The sequence below is a fragment of the Pteropus vampyrus genome, unplaced genomic scaffold, assembly GCF_000151845.1.
Source record: "Pteropus vampyrus isolate Shadow unplaced genomic scaffold, Pvam_2.0 Scaffold6, whole genome shotgun sequence".
Classification (NCBI taxonomy): domain Eukaryota; kingdom Metazoa; phylum Chordata; class Mammalia; order Chiroptera; family Pteropodidae; genus Pteropus; species Pteropus vampyrus.
Window position 1 is genome coordinate 2572830 of NW_011888787.1, and position 5279 is coordinate 2578108.

The 5279-nt window shown below is 54.5% G+C and overlaps 1 long non-coding RNA gene across 3 annotated transcripts; it reads right to left on the bottom strand.

The window, feature by feature from the left end:
• Window positions 1–6: 6 nt before the first annotated feature.
• LOC111744722 lies at window positions 7–4187 on the bottom strand. 3 transcript variants are annotated; one of them, XR_002782290.1, is made up of 5 exons: window positions 3743–4187; window positions 3183–3484; window positions 3019–3077; window positions 1419–2306; window positions 7–211 (listed from the first exon to the last, which is right to left on the bottom strand). It is a non-coding gene; the product is annotated as an uncharacterized LOC111744722 (long non-coding RNA). The 3 variants fall into 3 exon arrangements; XR_002782289.1 differs by having other exon boundaries at window positions 1419–1595; window positions 2155–2306; window positions 3183–4187; XR_002782288.1 differs by having other exon boundaries at window positions 3183–4187.
• Window positions 4188–5279: the final 1092 nt, after the last annotated feature.

A 5279-nucleotide genomic window follows, 5' to 3' on the forward strand; every position in this document is an offset into this window, starting at 1 on the left:
GCAGGTGCAACAGGAAGCATGCCACGACCCCGTGAGGTGGGGCGGGGGCAGCAGACACAGGTAGCACGCAGTGACGGGCACTTCGTTCCACTTGGTGGTAGGGGTGGTCAAAGAAAAGGAAGAAAGTTTGACTGTGAGTGAAGTGGCCAATCATCTAGAGCAGGACCTGGCAAAGTTCGGCAGGGGCCAAATTTGTCCGGTGCCTGTTCACCTACGGTCAGCAAGTAAGAAGGGATTTTACGCTTTAAATGGTTGGGAAAATCAAAATAATAATATTTTACAGAACACGAAAATCATATGAAATTCAAATTTCAGGGTCCCTAAAGTAAAGTTTTATTGGAGCACGGTCATGCCTATTTATTTACTCGTTATCCGTGCTGTTTTCGTGAGACTAGCAGATTCTCTTACCGTGACAGAGACCGTATGACTCACAGAGCCAAATTAGCGACTCTTTGGTCCTCTAGGAAAATATTTGCTGACCCCTGAGCTAGAAGGACCCTTAAAACGTCCCCCGGACGTATCGTCTCTAATCGGCGCCCCCGAGGGCCGGATGGGAGACTGGCCCAGGCTGACACGGCGAGGTCACGGCTCCCCACCTGCCTTTCCTCACGGGTCCTGGCTGCTGATGCTGCCAGAAGCAGCCAGCTGCCCCTCGGGTGGGGGAGGCCCTTGGGGATGGTGCTTGGGGATGTGGGCCCGAAGTCCCAGGCAGGCCCCGCCCCCACCCCTTCCAGCCCCCAGGGCTGCCTGGTCCCCGGGGTGCAGGCCCCGGTGAGGGACCCGGGCGGGGGCTGGCTCCGGGGCTCGGGGCTGGAAGAACATCTGAAACAGCAGCTTTGGAGAGAGAAACGCCCCCTCCATGCAAAGTCCTCTTTGTTTATCATCGCCATTATTACAAATGTGCACATCCCAGCAAAACCAGCGGGTCACACATTGACAAAAGAGCCTGTCGCACTGGGGCAGGAGGGTTCTGGGCTTTTTCGGCCTGTAGGTTCTAATTCCTGGTATGGGGAAGCTGTTCAGTGAAAGAGCAAAATGACTTCATTGTATTGTGAGTTCCCTGTGGTCCTCCAGAAGTTTCTCTTACCCCCACACAGACCTGAAGTTCCGGGGAACTACGTGAGTTGGCAGCACCTCGGGTAGGAGGCTGATTGGCCGTTAGTGGGAATTAGGATGATATGGCACCCCATGCGCCAATGGGCAATGGGGCGGGCTGCCAGGACGGAGAACTGGCATGCACCCCAGACCCCCCGGCCGGCCACTGGGCCAGGTCCACACCATCTTGGCTTCAGGTATGAAACGGCTTCAGGTTCAGCCCAGGCTGTGTGGGCTGGGGCATGTCGCCTAACCTCTCTGAGCCTCGGTTCCTCATCTGCTAAGTGGGAGGTGGGGTTGGGGGAGACACTATGACAACTCACCTGTCACGAGTATTAGCGATAGTGTAGGTGACACCCTTAACCAGCCTCGTGGATTTCGATAAGTTGTAGCGAGTATTGCTGCTTATCTCCCGAGGTCCAGCAGAGCCAAAGACTCTGTGGCACACAAATGCTGATGCTTTTAATGCCACTTAGTTTCTCTTAGCAACCCGAGCCGATCTGGAGGGCAGAGGATTCCAAGGAGCAGATAACACCTAGGAGCTCCTGGTACTGGGCCTGCGGCTTCATAGCAAATGCCTTGCTTCCCGAATTGTCGGCAACCCAAAGTCGATGAGGAGGGCAGGGCGAGGCGCACACAAGGGGGAGGGAGGGCGCTGCGTCGGGAACTCTGGCCCCAAACCTCCCGCCCTCCTCACGTCTCAGGCTCTCTGCCTCTCTGAGCCCTCGTGTCCACTGATCCCCCGCTGGGTACAAAACTGGCCCTCAGGCGAGAGGCTGGGAGCATGGCCCGCAGAGCCTCGGAGCTGAGGACGGTGGCGTCGAGCCTCTGGGTTGACATTTCCTGAACCAGGGGCTGTGCCCGACTCAGCAGCAGCCAAAATTAAAAAGGCAAAGAACCGTTTTCAGTAGTGTCTAAGGTCGAATGGAAAATAAAGCCGCTGGAAAGCGGCCTGTGCCGAGAGAGGGGCTCCTCTCATCCCGTGCTGATCACGTGAAGGCCAAAGAAACCGATCCCTACACGGGGCAGGGGACGGAAGGCACGAGGACAATCAGGTACCTGGAGTCGACCTAAGAGAAGGGGAGAAGCACGGAGGGAGGGACGTTCTGCACGGGATCCTGAAACGGCAGGGGGTGGCCGAGGAGCAAGAGGGCGGGAGGCCACTGCCAGGCCTTCCGTGCCTCCGGTTTGCACGAGCCGATGCGAGGATTCTCAAAAAAAAAAAAAAAGAGCCCGCGCTGTAGTGTTTATTTAAGGATAAGGCGACCCGACCTCCACTATGTTTAGCACATGAAAATCTACAGGTGTTTGACTCTAGGAACGGCTTCGGGTTTTGCTATCAGTTTTGAGTCCCCTCCCGTCTCGGTTTTGTTGTCCAGCTGGCTTCCTGGCGGCCACAAAGTCCTCCCTACTCCCCTACCCACTTCTCCAGCTCACCCGGAGTTCGAATGCCCCTCTGTGACACAACTGCTTGTTTTAGGAAATAAGGGTTGCTGTTTCCATTTCAGTGCTCATTTCAGGTTTTACGCCGACCTCAGTCCCGCCGAGGCCCCCTGTGTTAGCCTAGTCCCCCCACCTCCCATTTCATATTCTGTTTATCAGCCACGGATTGGGAGGCGTGTTTATTTCTCCTCAAGGGCTCACATTGGAAGGCGGGGTATTTGTTCTCTCGTGCCTCTTCCACATGCCCCCCTGTAAAATAGCGTGTCTCAGAGGGGCTAACAGCTTGAGCCCCAAAGTCAGACACCCCACAGCTCGGTCCTGGCTCTCTGTGACATTTTGGTTTCCTCCGTACACTGAATTGTCCTATCTCTGCAGTGTCGGAGGTTAAATGCTTATGTTTAGCACAGGACCTGGCACTCTGTGATAGTCCCCACATATGTTAATGAGCCCAAAGGTGTCCCCCACATGCCCAGCCCCTACCTGATCACAAAGAGAGGCTGTCTGAGGAGAGCTGCTGGCCTGTCCAAGGAATTCCTTTCCTGTATAAGCGGAAGCGGATCTATTACAAACAACTCAACACCTCGTCGGCCCTCGGGAGCGGGCCGGTGTGGCAATTCGCATTCGCACAGGGATCAACAGCTTACAGAGTCTTCGGCGTTATAATCGTGGGCAGAACAGGGCCTTGGAGTCAGATCGTTGTGCACAGGCTCTGCCTCTCACAAGCTATGTGATCTTGGGCAACTCTGGGGCACTCAGAGGTTCTGGCCCCTTGTCTGTGAAGTGGGGCTGCTGCTACCCGCCTCCCGGGATTCGGAGATCCACGAGCTGGCTTCCGTGTGACACGACTCGGGAAATCTGACGGCCGAGGCCGATGCGAGCCACCGTCCCTCCATTTTCCCACGGCTTCAGCTTCCCACAGGCAGAAGTCACTCTCGTGCTGCCTGCACTGCACGTGTACACACACACGCACGCACACACGACAGCTTCGGACCCCTCCTTCCCAAACGAGCGTCTGAAAGAGGACAGGTGAACTTGCTTCTCACGCCTTCCCCTAGGACCACTTCTAAGAAACGTGCCCCAGTAAAAGGCAGCCCGAGTTGGGACTGGCTTTGATGAAAAGCTCTGGGTTAATGGACCTGTGACACAGCTGTGACCAGAACAGGAAGTCCGAGGGCTGCTGTGAGCTAGGCGAGGAGTTACTTACCTAGGCGTGACACTGAGCCTCCCGACACGGCCCAGATTCCCCGGCTTCCTGATGGCGCTCACGGAAATCTGCTCAAGGGACGGATGCCAGCCAGGTGGCCGAGTGACTGGTTCATCCGCCAGGCCAGCACGTTCTTCTAGACAGTGTTTACCCCTCGGAAGAGGGACACAGACCTGTGGTACAGGAGAAAGCACAGGGCCAGGCGGCAAGAGGCCAGCACTGTGGGCCCAGCTCCACGGCTGTCACTTGGGGCAGGAAGTCGCTTGGTCTCGTCAATTCCCCCTCAGCTTTAGGGCAGGGGTGGGAGGTGGACCACTCACTCATCACCGTGTCACCCAGCTTCTCACTATGTCCCAGCTTAGGCTCCACCCTTGACTTTGCTTCTCCCAGAGGTTGATCCATAAACCTTCTCGGGTTCTGTGAATCCTCTTCATCCCTCCCAGCAGGTATTGTTAAGGGTGGAAAATTTTCAAGTGAGCAAACTAGCTAAGTCAGCTACAGGGAAGAAATATCTTTAGATATCAGAAGTTGTCCTACTTGCTTGTGTGTGGTTTAGGAAGTGTATTGTATAAAATATGTAGATGGCCAATGTCTGCTTCTGTGATCCATTTACTTGTTAATTAAGGGTGTTGTTCCGGGCAAAGATATGCTAAAAGCCAACTTCCACTTCTGTAATCTGCTGGCTTGTTCAGGAGACCACCAGGATATGGTCTTGAGCTTTATCAGCTGCCTGCTCTGAAAGCTCGGGGCTGATCTCCTCTAGCCCTGCGTGGTAGAGAGTCAGTCGCCAGCCGGCTAATAAAGGCTCATAATTAATCTCAATTGGCTCCGTGGGTCTCAGAATTGTTCGCGCCATAACATTTGGAGGCCCCAGCGAGATTTTTCCCAGAGAGAGAAGGGGCGTTTTCTCTGAGACCCACGACCCCGGTCCCTCCGGGTGGGGCACGACCGCGTCCAGGGGGCGGCCGCTGAGAGACGTTCCTCAGCCCCGGACGCTGGCGGCCCTAGATCGGAGAGACCAGTGGACAAATATTCCTGAAAATTGGACACGAGCCTTCTGTTCCTGTCTCACTGGTGAGTTTGTCTAAGAGTAATCTTAGACCTGTTTCTGCCTGTGGGCCCTGAGAACTAGTGGAAGGCTGGACGCAGCACAACTTCCCTAGTGCGGTCAGGTCTGAGACGTCAGATCCTGACCCAGTACCTGTTTCGGATTCGGTTTCTGATACGCTAGCGTTTTGTGTTATCTGTAGTCTGTTTTGTCTGCCTGTATCGTGTATGTTTGTCCAGACCGGTACCCTCCTATTGCTTGGGTCTTTATAAGTTTACTTATCGTGGTTTCCGTCACGTTTGTCTCATTGTCTGATCGCTCTGGTCCCTGAATGTCTCGTGTGATTTTTCTTGTTATTCTTTTTAGTTTATTCATTCTTCTTTTTTCAGGGTTTCTTGCTGTTACAGCACCGCCCGAGTGGCCACCTAAGTCACCGACTGGACCTTGTCCAACATTCTTATCTTTCACAGGACTTTTATTCTCATTCAC